Source organism: Lathamus discolor, chromosome 4, assembly GCF_037157495.1.
Source record: "Lathamus discolor isolate bLatDis1 chromosome 4, bLatDis1.hap1, whole genome shotgun sequence".
NCBI lineage: Eukaryota > Metazoa > Chordata > Aves > Psittaciformes > Psittacidae > Lathamus > Lathamus discolor.
This window is the reverse complement of record NC_088887.1, coordinates 84,635,851-84,660,795: the sequence shown is the minus strand read 5'-3', so window position 1 is coordinate 84,660,795 and position 24,945 is coordinate 84,635,851. Positions and strand designations below refer to the sequence as shown.

General features: G+C 44.2%; 1 protein-coding gene across 6 annotated transcripts in view; it reads right to left on the bottom strand.

The window, feature by feature from the left end:
* The window catches only part of KLF12 (KLF transcription factor 12), a 253,362-nt gene that overhangs the window by 198,200 nt on the left and 30,217 nt on the right, over positions 1–24,945 (bottom strand). The window contains exon 2 of one of the 6 annotated variants that reach the window (XM_065678112.1): positions 16,197–16,286. The exons of the other annotated variants lie outside the window; for them this stretch is intronic. The gene's annotated coding sequence lies outside the window, so the exon portion shown is untranslated. The remainder of the gene's footprint in view (positions 1–16,196; positions 16,287–24,945) is intronic. 6 annotated transcript variants of the gene reach the window in all.

Genomic DNA, 24,945 nt, shown 5'->3' with positions numbered 1-24,945 from the left:
CTTACAGATTTTGATGTGGGAAACACAGGTGATTTAAGTTAATTATTGTGCTGGCAAGTATTAAGAAAAGTATGGCAAGAACAGTTTTACGTATTAACTTTCACTGAAAGTAAGAGTTAAAACCCCACAGATTTATGACACTTTCAATTACGACTACACTGTATAAATATAGACTGAGGCAAGCGAAAAAAAAAAACCCACACTGGTCTAGCTCGAATTTTTAATATCATAAATTTGTAGCTAATCATACAAGATGACATATCAGTAATGCTACAGTCCTAGTGTTTTCTTTTTCCATATGCAAATATGTGACTTGACTATGTGAGGTGCCCAGGAGACCCACTGAAGCCAGGAGCAAGAGCTGCTTCAGAGCACAGCAAAGGTTTACTCACTGTCTCCAAGCACCAAGTCCCTTGTTGAAATCACTGCTGTCATACAATTCCAAAAATAGGTCTTGACTGTGGCAGTAACAGTTTCTAGCTCTTGACATAGACTGAGATGCATCTAAAAGCTGTACTTCAGAAAAAAAGCTATGGTTTCAGTTTAATTATCCATTTTACTTCTTGCATTCCTTAATTCATGCTTAATCTAATATTTAATTTCTTTTTATGAAGTTAAAAATCGAAGTGCAGTGTCCTTCTAAGGAATAATTCAGACCCAGCACAAGTAGTCCCCAACTGTAGTTCTGTTTTCCACACTGTACCACCTAGGAAACCCTTTGTGCACCCAGCCACAGCCCCCTCACTGGTAAAGCAGAACAGCAACTCCACCAGGACAAGACACTTACATTTCCTGAGGGAGGGCACCATTAATGCAGAGAAGGCCACAAAGATCATCAGGGGACTGGAGCACCTCCTGTATGAAGACAGGCTGAGAAAGTTGGGGCTGTGCAGCCTGGATGAGTAAAGGTTACAGGGAGACCTCAGAGCAGCCTTCCAGTACTTAATGGAGGCCTACGAGAAAGCTAGAGAAGGACTTTTTACAAGGGCATGCAGTGATAGGACAAGGGGGAATGGCTTTAAACTGAGAAAGAGGAGGTTCAGCTTAGACACTGGGAAGAAATTTACTGTGAGGGTGGTGAAGCACTGGCACAGGTTGTCCAGAGAAGCTGTGGCTGCCCCATCCCTGGAAGTGCTCAAGGCCAGTTTGGATGGGGCTTTGAACAACCTGGTCCACTGGAAGTTATCCCTGCCCATGGCAGAGGGTTCGAACACGATGGGCTTTAAGGTGCCTTCCAACTCTAACCATTCTGTAATTCTATCAAAAGTGTGGTACTACCACCTTTCCTCCCCTTTCCCCACTGGATTCACCTTACTAACTCTTGTTCATGAGAGGTTCATCTCCTCTGATGTTCATCTGAATACTTCGGAGAACTAAGGTCACCAAATGGGCAAAATTACAATTGACTTTTTAAAATAATTAATTTCCAGTCCATTTAATGAACTGAATCTGCTTGCCCAGAGGCCAAATCAGTACTGGAGCCAGCACATGGAAGGGAGTATAAATGGAAGGAGAAGGGGAGATGGAGACCACTGCTTCAGGCATGGTGAGGTGCGGGGTTTGCTAAGTCTGTCTCATCGGAACCAGATCTGGTGGACAAACAAGACAACATGGCAACCGCTGACTGTTACTGCAGAACTAAAACACATTCCAGAATTTTTACATTCTTCAGTAACATCACGAATTTTGCACAGAATTTTTAAGTAACATAAGACAACACTTACGCTTTTGAATGGCATTATCGAGATAGAGAGATGTCGGGAATTCATCAGCAAGACCTCACAGGATCACGTTCTGTGGCCCCACAATCATTTCATTTTTTCCCATAATTCTGAAATTGTCTCAGGACTCTACTGTTGACAGAGCTATACATTTTCTCATTAAACTTTAGTGGGATCATCCCTCAATGCAATTGCACTCATGAAACAGTGAGTGAAACAAAGAGAACTCTCCATAAAAAGGAGATGAAGAGTCCGCAGGAATACTTTTATTCCTGAGCACTCTTTCCCTTTACGTTACAGGCATGCTTCAAAAGAAAATTAAGTTAACCCACGAGTGGTATTTAACTGTTAGATGTGATGCCGATGGGCACTTTAGAAAGGCCAGTCAATCAGAGACAAGAGACAGGGTATGCTGCAATGACTTTCAGTACTTTGCTTCCATATGAGTGAATACATCCAAATCTTTACCTTCACAGTCTCTCACAGCAGACAGCACAAAAGGCATATTTAAATAATGTGTTTTGTTTATAGCGGCAAATGACAATAAATAACAATGAAACCCCCAAGATTTGCTTGTAGGCCCAGCAAAAGGGAGAAGCATCCTGGACACAGTTGCTAAGCTGATGGAGCACACATTCCGATGTTCATCTAGGAATACTGCGGTATAGTCGCTACAGATGACACTTCCATGTAAGAAAACGGATGTCTCCAAGGTAATTCAAAGCTACCATTTTTACTGGGCAACACCTTAACTCCAGTCAGATACAGACCATTACTGTTCTTTTCTGCACAACACGCCACTTCTATTACATAGCAAACTTCTTTGCAGTATAGTACAATATCTTCTCCAGTCCTGTTAACTTTTCTCCAGTCAGCAGACAATTTATACCTGAAGTGACTTTATTTTTGTTGAGATATCCCATGCTGAGTTTCTGCTCAGAACACATTTTTACAGCTGAGAATTATCAGCCCTTGAATATTTGGATTTCCAGTGGAATCATGAACATATTTAACTAGAGATGGTAAAAGAAATACAGGGTTTCAGCTACTAAATATTATCAAACACCTTTACTGCAACAATATAAAATGAAATAGACCGTTCAAGGTAAAACATTATCTACAATCGCTTCCATATCTTTATCATGAAGTCATATCTTTACGACTGCTGGCTGCAACCATTTTAAGGTCCTTTCAGTGATAGTGCTTATCTCAGCTTTCATTTTAAAATGAAAAAAAAAAAAAAACCCAACAAAAAAGCCACAATTTCCTGCAATGAAGCACCCTTCAAACCACAGATCAAACTGCTTAATTTTAACTGTCCCAATGATTTTTCACCACCAGCTATTCATAATCCCAACTACCTTCTAACATCCGAACCACAGACAAAAAGGTACCATATACTCCAATGTTTAGAAGGGACGGCTACTCAGCGTGTGGAGGCTAAGCATTATTTGGCACCTACAAACAGAGCTGAAGATCAGAGCTAATGCACGGGACTCAGAGCTCGCAGGCACGCAGAAGCCTGTGATGTGGACTTTGTGCATGGGAAGAGAGAGGCAATTCACAGCAGGATCCAAGCCTTCACCCACACTTTTAAGAGCTGACCAGAATTAGCAAACTGCTAATGCACTAAAAAAGACCGATCTGAAACCCAAATGCTCTGCACGAGGTACCACAGCCACAGCTCCCAAATCCCAAGGAGAACAAACGTTATTCACTTGAGAAGGGCTCACAGTGTTTCATTCCTCTTAGTTAAATAAAAACTTAGTTAAATAAAGTGAGGTCGGCACCACTCTCCACACTCATCAGGAGCTGCAGAGAGGACTAAACTGCTCCTCCTGGGACAGCAGGGTCCAAACCTATGCTCAGCTTCTTCCAGCCGGGAACAAGAGATTTGCTCTTCCAGAAGGCACTGAGAAGCAAGGGATGCCACAACTGCTTGTGCACTGAAGGTGCTCCCACCTTTCCAGAGCTGTTTCAGGCATTTGGATATTCCCTGAAGCACTTTGCTGAAGTCTCTCATTTGGGTCCAGCCCCAAATGCATCATGTATGACCACCATTTGCAGACACCAGATGGCCTTGCCTTTCCCTGCAATTAGACCAGATCCTTTTCCTGAGCTCCAAACCCAGCCACTAGGGCAGCAATTTCAGCAGTATGTCAGAATAAACAGATTTTCAACAGGATTTAGGCACTCTCAAACCTTCTCCATGAAGGAAAAATATGAACAAACCAAGCACATCAGCCCTGCAACAAAGAATACAGCTGCACAAGAGCAGGAGTCTACTCCGAGTCTTCCAGTAAAGGAAGGAAGCAGAGGAAGAAATGGCAAGTGGCAGCAGTTACCTTTAGGTACAGAAGAACAGCAGCAGAGTCACTTCCTCACAGGAAAGGAAAAGGATGGACAAAAGAAGGAAAAAGCACTAGAAGGATGAACATGAGAAAGAGAACAGAATATGCAAAGTAAAAAGGGTGGACAAAAAGAGAAAGAACAGGATATGTGATGGAGTCAGAGAATACAAAAGAACTGGCAAAAACTTCTACAGGTCTTTCAGTATGAACATATTAAGTACTTTAAGAAGCTTCAGAATACTTCTCTAACAATGGTAACAATGTCAGGAAGTGAAGCGAAATCGTGGAGACAAGCTGTGTCTATTGATTTCAAATGTTCTCAACTCACAAGAGCATCTTGCATATGCATACTTATGAGCAAGAGACCAGAAAGGAAAGAGATACAAAAAGGTGAGCCATAAACAGAAAACATAAGGCAAATGTGAATGAGACACTAGTATGAAGATGAGTCATATATGGAAACAGATAAAAAAACACATTCTAAGAAATGAGAGGATGGAAAAAATCAGAAAAATGCAAATTTGAAGCTACTCAGCTGTAATGCTTGTGCTTTCCTTACTTTTACAATACACGTATCTGGCAATGTCCTGTACTTTAAAGCACAATAAAAAGGTGATAGGACTGGTAGGAATAGTTTCATTATATTAGTAATTCTGGCTGTTCTGAATTTTAGCAAGACACAAAAAGGAAGTAACATCTCCTGCACCCATGCTCCCACTCTGCCTGGGAGAGCACAGGAGCCCTCCCATTACACATGTTTCTGCTTCACTTGAAGATCAATTTATTGAAAACACTTTCAGTTGCTGGCAGCTACAGCAACCTCAGACGAAGGAGTCAAACTCCACCGCCAGAGAGATCCGCACCATCCTAGAGATTTCCCTGCTTTCTCCAATCCCTACCTGACTGCAGCCAATTAAAGCTGGTGATTGCTTTGAAAGCCTGGGGCTAGTTTTATTTTCTCTATTTACCTCACCTAGAACTGCAGCAGCACTTTGGGTCCACCACACTCGTATTTTTTCTGCTCTCCAGTCAGTTACCCTGTCTGGCTTGCACATCCTATCACAGAGCTCCTGGAACATGGGAACACACTGTCTCACATGGTACTAGGTTTGGAATTTGTACACCCCTTCCTGGTTTAGTTCAAAAGTTGTGCTGAAGAACACCAAGCTCTTCAGCACAACCCAGTCCTACACCTGGGTCAGGGCAACCCCAGGCAGAGCTACAGATTAAGCAGAGAAGAGATTCAGAGCAGCCCTGCAGAGAAGGACTTGGGGGTGCTGGTCGATGAGAAAATGAACGTGAACCGGCTTCAGTGTGTGCTTGCAGCCTAGAAAGCCAACCGCATCCTGGGCTGCATCAAAAGGAGTGTGACCAGCAGTCGAAGGAGGTGATCCTGCCTCTCTACTCTGCTCCTGTGAGACCTCACCTGGAGTATTGTGTGCAGTTCTGGTGTCCTCAACATAAAAAGGACATGGAACTGCTGGAACAAGTCCAGAGGAGGGCCACGAGGATGATCAGGGGACTGGAGCACCTCCCGTATGAAGACAGGCTGAGGAAGTTGGGGCTGTTCAGCCTGGAGAAGAGAAGGCTGCGTGGAGACCTCATAGTAGCCTTCCAGTACCTGAAGGGGGCCTACACAGATCCTGAGGAGGGACTCTTCATTGGGGACTGTAGTGATAGGACAAGGGGTAACGGATTAAAACTTGAACAGGGGAAGTTCAGATTGGATATAAGGAAGAAGCTCTTTACTGTGTGGGTGGTGAGGCACTGGAATGGGTTGCCCAGGGAAGCTGTGAATGCTCCATCCCTGACAGTGCTCAAGACCAGGTTGGACAGAGCCTTGGGTGACATGGTGTAGTGTGAGGTGTCCCTGCCCATGGCAGGAGGTTGGAACTAGATGATCTTAGGGTCCTTTCCAACCCTAACTATTCTGTGATGCTATTTATATATACATGTCTGTATGCACATATATGTATTTGTATGTATTTATACGTATATGTCACCTTCCCTTACTGCTGTATTTCATATCCATATATACACACATATGTATATCTAAACATATATCTATCTATCATGTATAAAAACACGCGCTTAAATGTTCTTCAACACAACTGCTCGATATGCTTGCACTAAAGCAGTAAGTTGATTGTGCAAAGAAACTGGCTGATCCAAATCAGGACAGACTGTTATTTCTCCCATCCAACTTTACAGAACCTCTAAACCTTTAAGTGATGTGGGTGCATCTCAATATACAGATCAGTGTCTACAGTCTGCTTTGTGTCCTTTAAATACTGTCAAAACATGCATGGGGAAAAGGCTGGTGGACTTCACAGTGAAAGCTCAATGCTCTCCAACACTCTCATACAGGGAGCTAGCATCCACAGTAATTAAGAGAGGGAGATGTATCTGCAAGCAGGCAAGTAAATAAATAAATAAGGGTAAGGAGTCTTTCACATTCTTTCAGCCATTTATATTTAATGATCTCTATGCAATAGTCTACAGTTCTCCAGTAACAGTGCTACGCAACACGTGAATGAGAACAGGAAAGCATGAACTTAGAGATCAAACCCCAGCTCCTCCAGCTTTAAACTGAAAATAACAATCCTTTCCCTATTGATTTTTTTTTCTCCTCTTTCATTTGTGAAAAATTGATTTTTCTCTCCTGCGTTTGCTGAAGTGTCACACCTGCAGCTCACTGCTTGCTTCAATCTTCCCATTTGTTCATCCATACCTCCAAGTAAGCCATGTCAAACCGGCACCTGGGAGCCCCTGTCCCACACTCACCGATGGTCTTACTAAGTCTCCGAAATCTTTTCCCTCCTGTGTTATGACCAACACATGGCAAGGGAGCTCCTGCCTTCCCAGAGGATGCGCAGAGGCTCCTCCAGCAGCCAGAGTCGGTCAGGACAAAGGCCGTACCACACGTTTTTGCAGAAGACCATCTCAGAGCAGCACCACCACCTGAGGAAGATGCACGAGGAGTTTGTGCTCCCCCGACAGCTCCTGATAAAACAGCAGAATAACAACCCCAAGCTTGCCATGCCTGAACATCCTCAGGAAACCTGGCACAAAAAAAAACCTTGAATACCCTGCAAGAAGAGAGAATTTGGGGAGGCTGAGATGAAAAGGTGGAGAGTACTCACATAGTAAAGACCTCACCACAGCTACTGCCCGTTTTTCTCACTCCCTCAGTGATGGATTTAACAAAAGGGCCCACACCACACTTTGCCGACCTACTCAGTGCCTCTGAATACAGCCGGACTAGCTGGAAAAATGCCAGACAACTCCAGTCCTTCAGATCCTGTGGTTACAAAACTTTAAAACTGTAACATGCATTTAACATTCAAAAAAGGCTGACCTTTGAAAAATTTCCACTGAGAATGATTTGGGGATTAATCTGAATAGTAATTAAAAAAATAACTCGAGGCTCAATCCGTAGTGCTGATGAAATACTAATATTTTAGCACTGAATCCCTCCTATGAAAAACAGGAGCTCTTAATTGCCAAGCCAGGCCAGCCTGTGCGGCAGCATTTACGATGTGCGCACACGTCCGCCCTGAACACCTATGGCTTATTTTGCTTTTGATCTGAACCAACACTTGCAGATGTGAAAGGCATTAATCCACTTTGGCAATCATTATTTTATGCTAAAAAACCTGCATGTAGCACACAAAAAAGGTAATCTGCATGTAACAGGCAACTGAATTTTGAGATAGCTAGCCATGTTGCAAGCTTACGCATTTAAAAACCTACAATATATTCCTATTCCAGTATCCTCTGAGCACTAACTGTTTGGGGTTTGACTCAAGTCGCATTATTTCAAGCCCTTCCTGACTGCTGTTACTGTCTCCCCCTGCTCTTTGGTCCAGAGGCACAAATAACAAGTAAGTTAAGGTGAAAGTTCACAATTACACAATTCTATGGCTCATTTATCAAACCGGCAAAAGAAAGGAGACCAAGTGTTCATGACACAATCAACACATCTAAATACATTATTATAAAATTATAAAACACATCTAAAACTCTAAGGATTCACTATAGGGCAACGCATCCTGCTTATATGATACGGGAAAATTAAAGAAAGAAACTAGGTTACCCTCCAGGTGTCAAAGGGGCAAAGCTCCCACATGAGAGGACCTGGGACGATGGTCCTCTTTAAGGTTAAGTTCCAAATGGACAGCATCCGCACAGCACACTGCACTGAGACTTCCACAGTGACATCCTCCAGGACACAGCAAAGGGAGATTCATCTTTTACGTAGCTCTGTCTTATTTGGTTGATTTCCTACAGCAGCAATTCCCAAGGAAAAAAAAAAAAAAGCAAGCACTGCAGAGATGAATGATTCATCGTCGTGCCCTGAGGAATATTCAGGCCAAACAAGGATGCCAGATAAAGAGACAATCATTCCACAAACCAAGTGCAGAGTAAATACATAAAATGAGACCTCTTCCCTTTCTGAGAAGAGGAAGAAGCATTTTTCTGTGAATTTGGGTCTCCTCTAAACTTGTAACAGCTCAGAAAATTCAGCGTGCAACAAATCTTTTCACTGAAGCAGTAACTGGGAACAGAGAGTTTTAACACAAGACCACAAACCCTGTGACAAAAGGGCCAATCTTCTGCTACTCTTGAAGCAATTAACGTGCTTTACGTTAGATCTAAATGCCACAAACTACCTTATTTAGGAGTTTGGTGACCCTAAGATTCAAATATAGCCAAATTCAGAGAGACAGAGGAGCTGAACTGCCCCTGCAGATGTGTTCTCTATGGAAAAACCTTGCAACAAGGAGGCCACGTTTGTACCAGAGCACACTGGCTTGGGTTATCAGTCTACCTTGATTCCCAATGGAGCTGTGATGCATACAAACCTGGCTGCTTTTGGAGGAAGCTAAACCAGAAACCCCTCTCCAGCTGCACACCAAATGCACTCCAACACCCAGCGGGGTTGTAGGAGTCTGCAATAAAAACTGCTCTCCTCGTTTCTGTCTGCTTCGGCTGCTCCAGGTCACCTTCTTGGGTAGACGTAGCCTCTTGTCAGCACATAGTTAGGTGAGACAAGTCTACATCTGGTGGTTTCAAGATGCTGCAGGACGCAAGGCATACATTTTGCTAATATTACCAATTCTGTATTTGTTTGCTCTTTTATGGTTCCCTTTACTCTCCTTGACTCCTGCTGCTTCTTTGAACCACCTTCCCTTATTTTCCATGCGGGCATAACATTTAATTACGCTTACAAACAATTACAACTAACCACGGCAAAGGAGCTCAAAGGCTGAAGTACTGAAGCTGAAGAACTGGGCAGCGTTTTCCCTGGGAAGTAGCAGTAGGTATCCCGGTAACATAAGGAGGACACTGCCAGACTTCACTGACATCCTCTGATCAAAAAAAAAAGTCAGACATCTGATCAGTGGTACCTGTGGGCAGCAGCAGAGATGAAGCCATCACCCAAGGCTCCCCTTACTGTTAAAGGGACGGAACAGAGGCTTTTAGAGCTAAGCACAAATCTCACAGCAGTCTTCCAGGTGTGCTTGGTAAAAGAACTATCCCCAAAAGGCAATGTTCAAGTCAGGTTGTTGTAGTAGGCAGCCCTTGCACAAGCATCAAATACCACCACAAAGACTAGCTGGTTACACTATGGAAGATACCTTTGCAAGATTAATACTTAAATATCAGTATTTGCATTACGGCTACAGCACTGATATACACTGGTTTCCTAAAGGTTTATTGATTAAATCATCTTACTTAAAAGGACAACATCCTATATTCCTTTTATTCCTCATCTATCTTTAAAGAATTTTTATTTTCCATTCACCTCCTCCACTATATATCTTGAATTTATAAGAACAATCCTCAGAAGCTATCTATTAAAGCATTTAATGTCAAATGCAAGATTTTCCTTGCTACTATTCCATGTTACACCATGATGGCCTGAAGATGCTCTTTGCTTCAACTTGATTTTATTTTGTCCAACAGGCAGAACAAAACAGTATTTGGAATGTTTTGACCAAAATTATTTATAATCCATGAGAAGCTTTGAAAACAAAACTTTGGCCTTGCTCCTCCCTGCCCCAAAGTATGTATCACGTCCTTTGGTAATGGCTGAAAATAAAAAGAACCGCAGCTGGGGTATGTTGCATTCTGAAAACGAACACATAATATATATATTGTCCTGGTTTCAGCTGGGATAGAGTTGATTTTCTTCCTAGTAGCTGGTGCAGTGCAGTGTTTTGGATTTGGTTTGAGAATAATGCTGGTAACACACTGATGTTTTGGTTGTTGTGAAGTACTGCTCATACAATGCCAAGGATTCTTCAGCTTCTCCTACTCTGCCACCAAGAAGGCTGGAGAGGCTCAAGAAGCTGTGAGTGAACACAGCCTGGACAGCTGAACCAAACTGGTCATAGGGATATTCTAAAGCATTTGCTGTCATGAGCAGTATAGAAACTGAGGGGAATTTACCAGAAAGGGCTGATCGCTCCTCAGGGACTGACTGGGCATCAGTCAGCAGGTGGTGAATAATTGTACTGTGCAACACTTGTGGCTTTTTCTTGAATTTTATTGCTCTCTTTTTGCTATCTTCCTTTTCATTACTATTATTATTGTTATTATTTATTTTAATGATTAAACTGTTCTTATGTCAAAACACAAGTTTGCTCTTTTCCCATTCTCATCCCTATCCCATGAGAGGCAGACAACAAAAAAAAAACAACCAGTCCTTTGGTCCCAGTGTTTGCTGCAAACCACATAACCTACAAAAACTGTAAGGAGAATGCTCCCATTAAGTCTCAGCTGTGGGGACACAGGATGCAAACCTTGGTAGAAGAGGGAACTAAAACTAGCATGGGATTTGGCTCACTCTAGCAAGGTAGCCCTTGTCCTTCTGGGAGATTTTCATTCCGCACACCTCAGCTGGGAATACCATACTGTCACTGCTGGCCTGCCTGAAATAGCCATGGCTCCTGCAAGCCACCTCCTGCTGCTGTGGGGTTTATGTCTGGGGGGAAAGGGGCACAGAAAAATGTTTCCCTCCAGGGATCACTTCCCGCAGGCACTGGGGCTTGCTCCAGCAAGGGCCTCTTTCCGAAGGGCAGAGAGGGAGGTGGCCGTTACCTCAGTGAAGGCAGACCCCCTGCTGTAGACCAGGCAGCGGCCTTGGGTGAGATCAGCCTGGGAGTCCTGCGTTGTCAACACGTCATTAACGCTGTGCTCCTGTTCCCCCAGGGTGGCCAGCAAGTTACCTGACACAAACCTGCTCCCGCTCCAGAACTTGCTGTCCCTGCTCCATAACATCAGCAGGATTGTGGCCATGACCAAGATGTCAGTCAGAATCCTGGCCATCTGTTTGTCACCGAACCGGCTCAGCCCCCACCGGAGCTGCCCGTGGATGTCCTGGCTCTGGAGACAGGGAAGGTACGCTGTATTCACAGGCCAGCTACAGCCTCCCCAGCCCTCCCCAGCTCTGCTGCTCAGAGGGCCCTGGCTGCCTCCTCCCGTCAGCAAAGCTGTGGGGCAGCAGCAGGGAAGAGCAGCCCTACAGCTGCACCTTCCTGCACGGATCAGGCCGGGAAATGCTGCTTGAGCCCATACCAGCCACCTCCGTGAAACCAGTGGTTGACCACCAGGAGGAACTCCCTGGGGAGGAGGTGGCTGGGCTGGCCAGGGCATCAGATGAGGAGCCACCAGCACCGCAGACAGCACCAGAAACAGCAGAGGTTTGTGAAGTGCACGAGCAGTGTGACAACAAAAGCCTCCCCCCTCAGAAGGTGGGGCTGCTGCCACAGGGCCAAGCACGGTCATCCACCAGCCTGCAGCTCTGCCCAAGTGCAGAGCAAGGCTGATGCAGGTTGGCCATCCCGCTTTGTGCGGTGATCCCATCACAGCTGGCTCAGCTGAGCTGAGCAAACCCATCCAAGGCATGTGCCTTTCAGAGCTAGGGTAGCAGTTGGGCAGGGAGGTCCTTGCCCCCTGCTAACTTACACATTGTCATTGCAGGTGACTCCTGTTGCTCCCAAGAGTGAACACCGCAAGAGCTCTTCCAGGGAGAAAAGGTAAAACTACCTAGCTTTGCTGGGTTCAAGGTAGTCATGGCGTCACCTGTCTAACTATACTATTGACTAGAAAGGTTGCCAGGCTCTTCACAGGACACCACGAAGCTGTCGTGGTTTAATCCCAGTCAGTAACTCAGAACTAGGCAGCCGCTCACTCACTCCCCCCAGTTCTTCTTCCCCCTGCTCCCGGAGGGACGGGGAGGAGAATCAAAAGAATTTAAGTCCTACGGGTAGAAATAAGAACAGCCCAGTAACTAAGGTATAACACAAACCACTGCTGCTACCACCAATGATAATAATGATAAGGGAAATAACAAGGAAAGAGAATACAACTGCTCACCACTCGCTGACCTATACTCAGCCCAACCTGAACAGTGATCTAGCCCTTCTGGGTAACTGCCCCCAGTTTATACACTGGGCATGACGTGCTGTGGTATGGAATACCTCTTTGGCTAGTTTGGGTCAGGTGTCCTGTCTCTGCTTCCTCCCAGCTTCCCCTCCTCCCTGGCAGAGCATGAGGCTCAGAAAGTCCTTGGTCAGAGTAAACATTACTGAGCAACAACTAAAAACATCGGTGTTATCAGCGCTGTTCCCAGGCTGAAAGTCAAAAACACAGCACTGCACCAGCTACTAAGGAGAAAAATAACTGTTACTGCTGAACCCAGAACAGAAGCAAAGAGCAACCTGTGAAGAGGGGAGCGACGGGCAACCCATTATTAAGAAGAGAAAGCTGGCAACTGAGCTATCAGGGGTGGGCAACTGAGGGAATCCAAGCAGGGAAAGAAGCACAAGGGACCCAGGTATGTAGCAGACCCTGTTTTCCATCTTTCAAAGCTCTGAGTATAGGAAACACCCCTGAGGTGCACAGGATGGTCCTAGACTGGAGGCATGCACATGCCCACAGATGTCAGGTGCCCCTCTCCTGTGCTAGAAATGACCCCTTTTACAGCAAAATAACCAGGGGTCAAGTCCCGCCTGCTCCTGTCCTCATGGCTTCATCAGCGTTTGTGACTCTGCCCTTGTAGGTGCCCTTTTACTGCTTGGATTCCCCGGATGAGCTCTGCCGCCTGGGCCCCAGCACCACCTCAGCAGCGGCGAGGACAGCGTCACCGTGTCCTTCTGCTCTGGCAGGAACGTTCCACCAGCTCACCCCAGAGCCAGAGCAGCGCCCTCAGACCCATCCCAGCCCTTGCAGGAGGCCTTGTGGCTCACTCGTCAGCTCTGCCAGCAAATGCCCACCCGCTGGCACCTCCCCAAGTGGGGAGCTGGCCTCTGGACTCCATCTGCACGTGGCCATGAAGGTCATCTGAGCGGGACAGAGGACACAGCACCTATGCTGGGACACTTGTTTATTACTATGTTTGTTACCATGTTTGTTACTGTTATTTATTACTGTGCTTATTACTGTGTTTATTACTATGTTTGTTACTATTATATATTACTATTAAATATTATTATATGTCACTATTATATATTACTGTATGTATTGCTGTGTTTATTACTATGTCTTTTCAAAACAAATTTTAGGATATATTTAGGATACAGTTTAAGAAACACATGATAGGATATATTTAGGATATAGTTTACGAAACACATTATAAGGTAGTGTTTATTTCAAATTGTTTGAGTACACAGGTCATAGGATCATAGAATCTTAGGCTAGCTAGGGTTGGAAAGGACTTCTAGTAATTTCATGTTATGTCACAAAACTACTTCCAGTACCTGAAGGGGGCCCATAGGGATGCTGGGGAGGGACTCTTTGTCAGGGACTGTAGTGACAGGACAAGGGGTAATGGGTTAAAACTTAAACAGGGGAAGTTTAGATTGGATATAAGGAGGAAATTCTTTCCTGTTAGGGTGGTGAGACACTGGAATGGGTTGCCCTGGGAGGTTGTGAGTGCTCCATCCCTGGCAGTGTTCAAGGCCAGGTTGGATGAAGCCTTGTGTTGGATGGTTTAGTGAGAGGTGTCCCTGCCCATGGCAGGGGGGTTGGAACTAGATGATCTTGAGGTCCTTTCCAACCCTAACCAGTCTATGATTCTATGATTCTACTCTTGGAGTGACTTTTCAGCTACATTAGTAAAAAAGCAGAAAGAACTACAGAAGTCAAAAGAAGCGTGACCAGCAGGTTGAAGGAGGTGATCCTGCCCCTCTACTCTGCTCTTGTGAGACCTCACCTGGAGCATTGTGTGCAGTTCTGGTGTCCTCAACATAAAAAGGACATGGAACTGTTAGAACAAGTCCAGAGGAGGGCCACGAGGATGATCAGGGGACTGGAGCACCTCCCTTATGAAGACAGGCTGAGGAAGTTGGGGCTGTTCAGCCTGGAGAAGAGAAGGCTGCATGGGGACCTAATAGCAGCCTTCCAGTACCTGAAGGGGGCCTATAGGGATGCTGGGGAGGGACTCTTCGTCAGGGACTGTAGTGACAGGACAAGGGGTAACGGGTTAAAACTTAAACAGGGGAAGTTTAGATTGGATATAAGGAAGAAGTCCTTCCCTGTTAGGGTGGTGAGGCACTGGAATGGGTTGCCCAGGGGAGTTGCGAATGGTCCATTCCTGGCTGTATTCAAGGCCAGGTTGGACAGAACCTTGTGTTGGATGGTTTAGTGTGAGGTGTCCCTGTCCATGGCAGGGGGGTTGGAACTAGATGATCCTATGGTCTTTTCCAACCCTAACTATTCTATGATTCTAACATGGCGTGTGAGGTACCATATCATTGGCTTCATTGGTACAGATGGATGCCAAGAATTTGATGAGCTTCTTCACTGTGACCTTCTCATCCTTGAATATCCTTTTCATCCCTCTGTTGAAAAATGGTCCTACCAACCCCCTAGCTGTCTTTCATCTTTTAAAGTATTTAAGGACCAAATACAGGGATGCTGGGGAGGGACTCTTCATCAGGGACTGCAGTGACAGGATATGGGGTAATGGGTTAAAACTTAAACAGGGGAAGTTTAGATTGGATATAAGGAAGAAGTTCTTTACTGTTAGGGTGGTGAGGCACTGGAATAGGTTGCCCAGGGAGGTTGTGAATTCTCCATCCCTGGTGGTGTTCAAGGCCAGGTTGGATGAAGCCTTGGGTGAGATGGTTTAGTGGGAAGTGTCCCTGCCCATGGCAGGAGGTTGAAACTAGATGATCTTGAGGTTCTTTCCAACCCTAACTATTCTATGATTCTATGATTCTAAGTCCTATCTGTCTACCTTGCCATCTGCATCCTGCAGAATGCAAAATGGGAAAGTATATAGTGAGAGCCTATGGATTAGGAAAGAAATGACAGAAAGAGACTTATGAATGCAGAACTACTACTACACCTTGAAAAAGATTCAAATAAGCTTCAGAAGAGTACTGGCCTGCTATTGGAATACAGCTGCCCATATTAGACACCTGTTAAGGTCCAGAAGAGAATATGGTTTCTAAAGGAAAATGCAAACAGGCAGCAGACAGGAGTTTTGAATTGCAACCACTCTGTTTTTACTGACAACTGCTCAGGGTGGGCAGAGGGATGCTGAACCAAAACAAACAAACAAACAAACAAACAAACAAACAAAAAACCACCACTAAAAAAAAACCCAACACAACAAAACAAAACATGAAATCGAAATCCTTTTTAAGGGGGGGAGGAGGGGGAATCAGATCCCTCTGCACTCAAAAGTGAGAAACACCAGTTCGCAAGATCTCAGTGTGATCTATCACAGATGTCCCAGTGTATATTGTGATACTTTATAAACAGAAGACTACTTAAATGCCATTGGGAAATGATAGGAGGCATCCCAGTCATCTGCAAACAAAGCTGTCTCAAATCTGAGTAACAACAGAGTGATTCGGTTGTAATAGGGCAGAGTGACTGATATGTGTGTATTCCCCTTGCATTTGCTGGAATACATTGTACAGACCGCCTGCAGTTCTCAGCATTTCTTCTCATGGATTACGCCTTCCTGAATTTTCTTACCATTTACACACAGCAATAAAGTGTCAAATGTGTATCTGGGCAGTTTCTGTATTTGCATGAGTCCCTTCCCTTTTTATTCCTCTCTCCATCTCCGGGTTTCACTTCTCTCTCTCTCTCTGATACTTACCTGCCCAAGAAATCAAAAAGGTCATGCAATGGTTGCACTTGTATAAGCCTTTTCTTTCTCCCAGAAATTTTGCTGTTTCTCCTAAGAAACCTGAGGAGACACATCCAAGTAAAAGTCTTAACAAGGAAAGAACCTGGAAGTAGTACGTTGCTACTTCTTCTCATCTGACAAACAAAAGCACTACTTTTGCCCAGAAGGCCACTGGTCACTATTTCTGTTATCTTGCTATGCTTTTATTCCATCCTTCTTCACATTCAGTACCGAAGCCCCAAACCTCTTGGCCATGTTGCCATAGCACAGATTCTCTTAGGACAAGAATCACTTAAAGATTGTAGGGAGATTCTGTTTATAGAAAGGAGATTATTTTTTTGAAAGTCCCATCCAACCTGGCCTTCAACACTTTCAGGGATGGGGCAGCCACAACTTCTCTGGGCAACCTGTAGGTCTTCTCTTCTCTGAATGATTATTTGGGCCCCTATTCTCATTCTGTCACAGCTACAATTGCTTTTAGTGGGAGCCTTCCCAAACTTCCACATTCTAAATTATTAGAATGACAACATGAAACCCTCTTATGTAGCTAGAAAAAATCCTGGAGAAGAGTATATGATTGGGTACCGGATTTCATCTGAAAGCACAAGTCGCTTGTTTTCCTCTCACCCACCCAGTCCAAAATTCCTGTCCCTTCCTTTAAGAAAACCCCTGCATTTCTCAAGGCAGAAGATTACTGAAGAGATTATTGAAGACATTACTGAAGAAATGGACCTGATTCGTGTACACTTTTATGGCTGATCAGACTGTTCTTCCAAGCTTTCATTGACTACAGAGATAGCCTGTTGGTCCTAAACCACCAGACATTTTTGTCTCACTGCGACTGGGAATGTACTTATTAAAATATGCTCTAAGCACTTCTATTTTAAACATCTCCTTGTCCTGGTCAGCAATGCAGCAACCTTTTCAGAGGTAAACAGTGAAAAGTAGAAGTATGTACAGGGTGGAATGGCTTTTGCATTATTCATCCCAAGCTATTTGCACATCTGCAGAGTAACTGAGAGAAGGGAGTACACAGGGGCTGTCATTTGGCCCTGTAGCACCCAGAGTGTATTATCCCACAGGAGTCCTTCATTCCATGAAAGAAGAGTAGAAGAAAACAGAAAACATCAGAGGAAGGGCTCACTGAGGTCTTGCTGAAGACCAGGATCAATAATTCTTTAGTACAAACCTTGAGAACCTTGAGGAAACTCCAAAGACAGACAAAAGCAGCACTGCTTTACTTTATGATCACACACAGCCTTCTGCTAGTATGATTCCATCAAGATGCAAAGTACTTGGGGAAACTTGGGTGGCCTTCATGGGACATCGCTGCTCTGTTCCATGATTTTTCCACCCACTTCACGCCTTTTTTGCGTAGCAGACATTCCCCCACTCTTTCTGGCATATATGCCATTGGTCTGTTCCAAGGGGCTGCCCAAAGGCTTCTGAGATCATGAAAACTTCTGAAATGAGGCAGCAGAAACACAACATGGGCAGTGTTACAGACTGAAGCTGGTCCTTAGCTGGCATACTTAAGCACTGGGGCACCAAAACCAGGTGGCACTTCCTAGTTCTGCTCCCCACCCAGTGCTCTGCCACAGTGGGAAGCTTCTCTCCTGGATTTGTGTTTCATTACATTCTGCTAGGGTGGGCCTTGGATTTCCTTGAAAAGGTATATCTCTTCTAATTAAGAACTCACAACTGATACCATTTCAAGATCCCTCTTTCCCTCTGATTTCTCATTTGCTTGCTTGTCTGAAGACCAACAAAGTGGCAACCAAGTCCAGCAGGATAGGATACAGAGCTGAAACCGTGCTCTTCTGCAGCCTCAGCTGGGCAGAGAGTAAAATCAAACTACTTGAAGAGGTCAAGTCCTTTCCTTTCATGATTGTCCTGGTTTTGACTGGGATAAGAGTTCTTCCTAGTAGCTGGTGCACTGTAGTGGTTTGGATTTAGTCTGAGGATAATGCTGATAACATGTTTTAGTTGTCGCTAAATAATGCTTACCCGGATCAAGAACTTTTCAGCCTCATTCTCTGCCAGTGAGGAAGGGCACAAGAAGCCAGCTGGAAGCAGAGACAGGACACCTGACCCAAACTAGCCAAAGGGGTATTTCATACCACAGTACATCATGCCCAGTATATAAACTGGGGAGTCACCCAGATGCCCCAGATCGCTGCTCAAGTCAGGCTGGGTATTGGTCAGCGGGTGGTGAGCAATTGCATTGTGCATCACTGTTTCTTGGTTGGTTTGTTCATTTTCCTCTTCCCTTTACTTTTATATCTCTCTCCTTGTTATTCCCTTATTATTAGTATTATATTGTACTTTTAGTTGTTAAACTCTTCTTATCTCAACCCACATGTTTTACCTTCTTTCAATTGTCCTCCCCATACACAAATTTTAGGTGATTATTTTGGAAAGTTTCACAATTGCAGAGAACAATGCACTAAGAGGAAAGCCTCTCCAGTTATGTTCTGGTGCCCTTTTTTTTTTCTCCCTGATCTAAGAACACACAGGCAAAAGAAATCATGTGAGTTCTAAAAAGGGTTAAGTGAATTATTAGTATATTTAAGTTGTCTGCTCTAGGGAGGAAAAAAGATCATGCAGTTATAAAACAATCCCAAGGCAACCAACCATAAAGAAAGCAAAACGTAAAAGGTACAAAGATATTTAAACAAATGGAATTAATTTTTGTCCTTTGCTCCATAGTTTCTGAGCACCTTCCAAATAGATATAAAGAAACATAACTAATATCTGTCATCTTAACCTTAGTCTCAAGTCTTTCCTGGGAAATAACACATATGCACCGCAATGTTTGGGGGATTTGGAGTGATTTCATTCTTTTTGTCCCCTACACTCATCTGCACATTTGTTTATCCTTAGCCATGAGAACATGGATGATTTGAGAATAATCTCAGGGAAGAGGAATGGAGCAGCAAGATCTAGAAGAGTCTGAGCATCATTAAAGGAAAGAGATGCTTTCTAGCAAGAATCCAAGAAGTCAAAAAGGAAAAAAGAGGAGATGAAGCTCATCTTATCCAATATGTCTAGCTTTATAAAATTAACATGTGCATTTTCAGTTTCCTAAAAGGCCAGGAAAAAGCAACATGTTCAGGAAGATCCAGCTTTTCCAGGTTTTTTAATGGTTGTAAGATACAGTCTCCTGAACACACTCATTTCAACTGCCTCTCACCATAAAAGCAGTTTCCCTTACTTACTTTTTTTGTTAGTATTTTATGGCCATCACAACCTAAGTATCTGGAAACGTAGCTCAGAGCTTTTAAATTGTTTTCCACATACTGCACAAGGAATGCTTTGCCCCCTCCGGTATTCTTGCCATTCCCAAAATAGTCCCAAATTCCCACTGTTAACGATGTGTGAACCAACAAAAAGTCAGAAGTCTCTTTCTGCAACGCTGACACGTTCGAACAGGAAACAGCCCCAAACAGGAAGACACAACCACAAGGTATCTGATAACAACCGCCAGCACTACCCAAGGGGGTCACTTAGGAATGCAGGTAATTTAAAAGTAATCGGTCAATTGGCTATCCTACCACAGATCCAAACACTTATAGAGGATGCTCCTAAGACACAGCATTATTTCTTCTTCTGCCTCAGACTTCAGGGCAGGTAGGAGAAATCGCTCTGGTGTTCTAAAACACAAGTCCTCTTCTGGTCTGTCAGCCTCTTTGCAAGTTCTAGATCTCTGAGCCTGAGCCCAAACCCAAACAGCCCTCAAACACCTTTCTGAAGCTAAATATAGCCAAAAGAGAAGCTTATCAGAGAACCTGACAAACTTTGTTTAGGAGGAAAGAAAAACCTCTTGTGAGAGTGTATGCTACTTCTAAAAACCACTGGCTCGTGCTCTCACAGGCAGCTGTCACCCCTTGAAGCTGGACCAGCAGCACACGGGGACCTCACACCTCCTCCTTCCCGCTGGACAATGTCTAAAGACATGACAAGGTATGAGACTCCAGATCCAGCTCCTCTCCATCACATACCTCTAACACCTCTTGTCTCTCAAACAGATCAGCCCTCTGAGCCTGCTGAGTTCTCATCTCCTCTGATCCAAATGAACACTACCATGTCTTTGCACTCAACCACACATTGCTTGACTTGTGACACAGCAACAAAAAAGCAAATCCAGGCTTCTTCACCCAGAGAAGGTGCTCCACCAACCCCCTGTTTGGACGGACACAAGCATGAAGGAGAAAAGCGGTCTGACCCCCAGTGCACCCCTACCTTCCTCCCTAGCAGAGCTTTCTCGGGCTGCTGCAAATCCCCTGGGCTCCCCTTTGTCAGCTGCTGGAGTCTACAGACAAAACCAAATAAAAATGAATACAAACCAAAACCTGCACCATCAGCCAGGATTTCCAGAAAAGGCTGGGCTTCTTAGAGGTTAAACACCCAACTCGACATCTTAAAAGTGGTTAGGTTTTGCATCTTTAAAGCTTGTCATTAAGGCTGGGAAGCACATAATGGAGAAGCCTGAAAGACCCTTGCTTTCAGGAGGTGTGGGTGTCAATTCAAAATGGCACTCTGAACTTTAATTCTTCTGCACAGACATCACAAGACTAATTTGTTGTAACAGAGGTAATCGTATCATAGCCCCCTACATATCCGCACTGCTCTGCAATAACAAAGTTTTCCAACTCAGCAGCTTCAAATCTGTGTCACAGTGAAGGGAGAGGGAAAAAAACAACACCGTTTTAGGCACTTCTCCTGTCTAGTAAATTTACAAACACAAGGCAGCAGTTAGAAACTGTTCACTGAACTCCCCAAAAGACAAAAAACAATCAAGCTGCAAAATACATCTCTTAGCATACAAATTACAATGATCCCCTCTGTTCACAAGACGCCTAGGAACAAGGGGTTTGTGCTCTATAGTAAACAGAGGTCTGGGCAAATTCAGGAAGTCCAAAGCTCCCTGTGGAAAATGTGTTGCTAGTAACTGTCTTTTAATACAAAAAGGACTCCAGCTCAAGTAATTTCTCTCATCACAACAGCAGAAGTATCAAAGAGAAAGAGAAAGGGATTAGTTGATCCCAAGAGATTTATTATATGATATGCCAAACAAAGCCACATAAAAAAATGTACATAATGGAATTCTACGTTCTCCACAAAGACATCACAAGAATGCCATCATCACTTCTGTAATCCATCAAAACATTTTATGAAAGCAACCAACTACATTTAACCAAGTTGACATGAATCCAGACCACCCCTAACTGCACATTATATGTAAATGCTGTGCCAAAGCAAGGTCTGATATAAAAAGGAGCTTAATCTAGTTACTCAGTTACAAAGCGAACGACTGGAGCTCTTTGTCCATCCCTCCCCAGCTGAAGAGTTCACCACCCGCCCAACCCACATGCCATGCTTGTAATTCAACCCCAGTAATGACCAAAACAAGCTCAAGTCTGCACTTTCCTGACCTCTAGGGAAGCAGATAACACCAGTGGAGTTCAGAATTAACTGTCTGCTGCGTTTCGTCAGATTTCCCTCTGACACAGGATGCCAAGAAGCACCAAGTAAGACCCAAACTATAAATGTGCAACAGCTTACTGCGGGCCACCCCCCACCTCTGTGCTTTCCTCTCTGCACTGATTTCATGCACAGCGCTTATGCAATTCATCTGCTGAGCTTGTGGCAGGTTAGCAAAGGGCTGCAGAGACAGGCTGCCCTTTCTCTGACTCCCAGGGAGCAGCAAGCAGAGCGAGGAGCAATGCCATGGGCGCACAGCAGCAGCAGCACAGGGCACTGAGCTCTGGCAACCTAGCACCTAGCCCTGTGAGGGTCAAGGCAAGCCTAGCTCAGAGGCACAAAATGGCAGAGATCTCATGAAAGTCAATATGCGTATGGAAGAACTAACAGGCAGGACTGAGCCTGGTACCACAAAGGTTCAGCATCTTTTAATCATTCATAATAATGCACCAGAAAAAAGGTAACTCAAAACTAGAAAGAGTGAAGAGGTAAGCAGGTTGCAGAATGTAAAGCCAACAAAGGGAACAAAACTTTTTGAAGTTGACTAATACCACCTCTTATGTGGAATAACGTAGTGGTTTAAATGCTAAATCCATGCCTCCATCATGGCAGAGAAACAGATTTGAAGTAGAAAATCTTCACCAAAAGTTCTTCATTTATCTTATGCAATTTAAACCACTTCCACGTAAGTCATGTTGAGAAGGCAAAACTGACTGACACTTTGTTTCCCAATAACACCTCAGCCAAAAATCCTGGCTCTCCAGCCTCATTTGTTATTGTAGCCAAAACTGGAACTTCACTGCCTGTGCTTCACGCATAAATATAACCCACCTACACTGGAAAACACACATCACACTGGATAAATTCAACCCTGACTGAGGTGTGTAACTACCAGGGCTTTCCCTTCACTTAGACACATAAACAAAGTAAAAATTACCGCAAACATTGGAGTTTCTTCACCAGTTCAATCTAAGCTCCAGGTGGGGTTGCAAGTGAGATGTATTTATGGGGCACTCAAATGATTATGAAAAGACATTATTTCAGCAGTTGGGCTAACACAGCCTAGCATTTTCAGAAAGCATTTTAAAACAAAACCAAAACCACTTAATTTCTGCAACGAAACTACTTACAGAAGAGGTCTTCTAACCCAATGAAGCGAGCAGCAGAATCAAGCAGCCCATCCTCTCAGTTTCTACTGAAACAAACCAAAACAGCAGCCTTCTTTCCCCACTTCTCCCCAACATATGTTTCATATTAAAAAAAAAAAAAAAGAAACTCACAATAAATGCTGGTTTGGAATTATTTTATCTTAAATCCCTTTCTGTCTTACAACAACCAAGGCCAATGCAGAACCGGAACTTGTTATTGGGAGACACTACTCGTGTCTCCTTCACACTCCTAATGTCATTTAGATTTTTTTAACCCAAGTTTTCAGCAGCGGTGCCTGCTATTCATAACGAAAGCCACGGTGGAATCTTTCAGAGCTGCTGACAGCTGTGGTTACCCCGCTTCTTATAAACACGGTGGTTTCCTGCCAAGGCTCCCTGCTACATCAGGTTGACTCATGGCATCCTTCACCATCATGACCCCTGAACGCAGTCATGCCACAACTCTGTCTAGTTCCATTAACTACATGTCGCTGTGAGATAGCGCTTCTGTGCCTTGCTCCAAAACAGTCTGCCTCTTCCCTAAGCCAGTTGAGGGGCTGCCAGCACGTTCCTCCTTCAGGCTGCATGGAGTTAATAGCATTGTCATGTTTCAGAAGTAAGTTTTCACCCACTGCCCGCAATACAAAGCTCACGGTACACATTTAAGTATGCTGTGGTGGCAAGTATGTAATCCTCACAGCAGGATGTTATGTACTATTTACACGTGCAGATACAAACACGAGATAAAGCTCTTGACTAAGTGAATAACAAAGAACAAAAGCTACTTTTTTTTTTAAGTGAATTAAAATAGCAAGCAGAGCATCTTATCGCTCTTTGGTGATCCTGTAGTGCATATATTTATTGCACAGCAGGACATTAAAATGTGTTTTCCAATATACTGATAAATTATGAATGATGTGTGTCCTCCTTCTGGTAGTACCACGTTCCTGATCACCCTTGCAGGACTGAGTCACCTAATAGCAGCCTTGGAATTCCTGACCTTTACGTGGTCAAACTGTTTCCATTTTGTTGTTTAAATCAAGGATTCTGCCTGCAGTGACCACTGGTCACCATTTCATCTATCCACAGTGAACCGGCCAGTTCAGCAATGGCACCACAGAGCCTGACACCGAGCCACGCACACATGAGGCTGAGAGCAGCTTCTCTAGATGACAAATCTTGAGGTGCCCTTTCAACACTTCTGGCTGAGTTGCTTCCAGCCCCTTCAGATCACTCCATTTACTAAAGCCTCAACAGGGCTGAAATAGTGATGCTGTCAATCAGCAAGGAAAAAAAAAAAAATCACTGCTGCTGGGGGAGCAAAGGCAGGAAAAATAAAACCCACCCTCCCTTGCTTGCTCTGTACCAGCACCTCCAGCTGCCTCGGTGCACTGTGTCAGCGGATGAAAATAGAAGGGCTTGACAACTTTGCTGGCTCTCTCAAAAGGGACAGTTGGCAGAAGCAGAAAAGGGCGGGTTTATTATTTCTTCCCTCCCCCACCCCCCACCCCAAGTCTGAGCGTTTGCTTTCATCTTGACTGCAAAAATCTCTTCAGAAAAGAAAAAAAAAGAAAAAAGAAAAATCCACACATCTTCCCACTCCTGGCACATAGGAAATCTTCATGGGTGTCATCTGGTTCTGCAGAACCTGATCTCTATGAGAAAAAAGTTAAGACTGCAGAGATAACCTTCCAAACACAAGCAAGCATGTAGTGAGGCAACAAGCTACAGAAATGCTCCCAGTGCTGCTGCTGTACCTTGCTACACTGCTTCAGAGCTAAAGTGTTCTATTCATAAAACCTGGGACAACCTCAAAACCGACAAGCAGACCTAAATTTTACACTGCTGCTATTTTGCCATAGTGCAGAGAGACTCTGGAGAGGCACACTAGCAAGAGATGCAAAGAGCCATGGGGCACACCAAAATCCCACAGGACAGTTAAGAAAAACCTGCAAGAGTGGAAGCATCCAACACACCTGGTGCGAGAGTGGATGCACCAAGGAGTTGGAGGAGACGGAGGGAGATTTAGCCTGCTAAAGAATACAAAATACTCAAGACAACAACTTAAATAAGCTTTCTTAAATAAA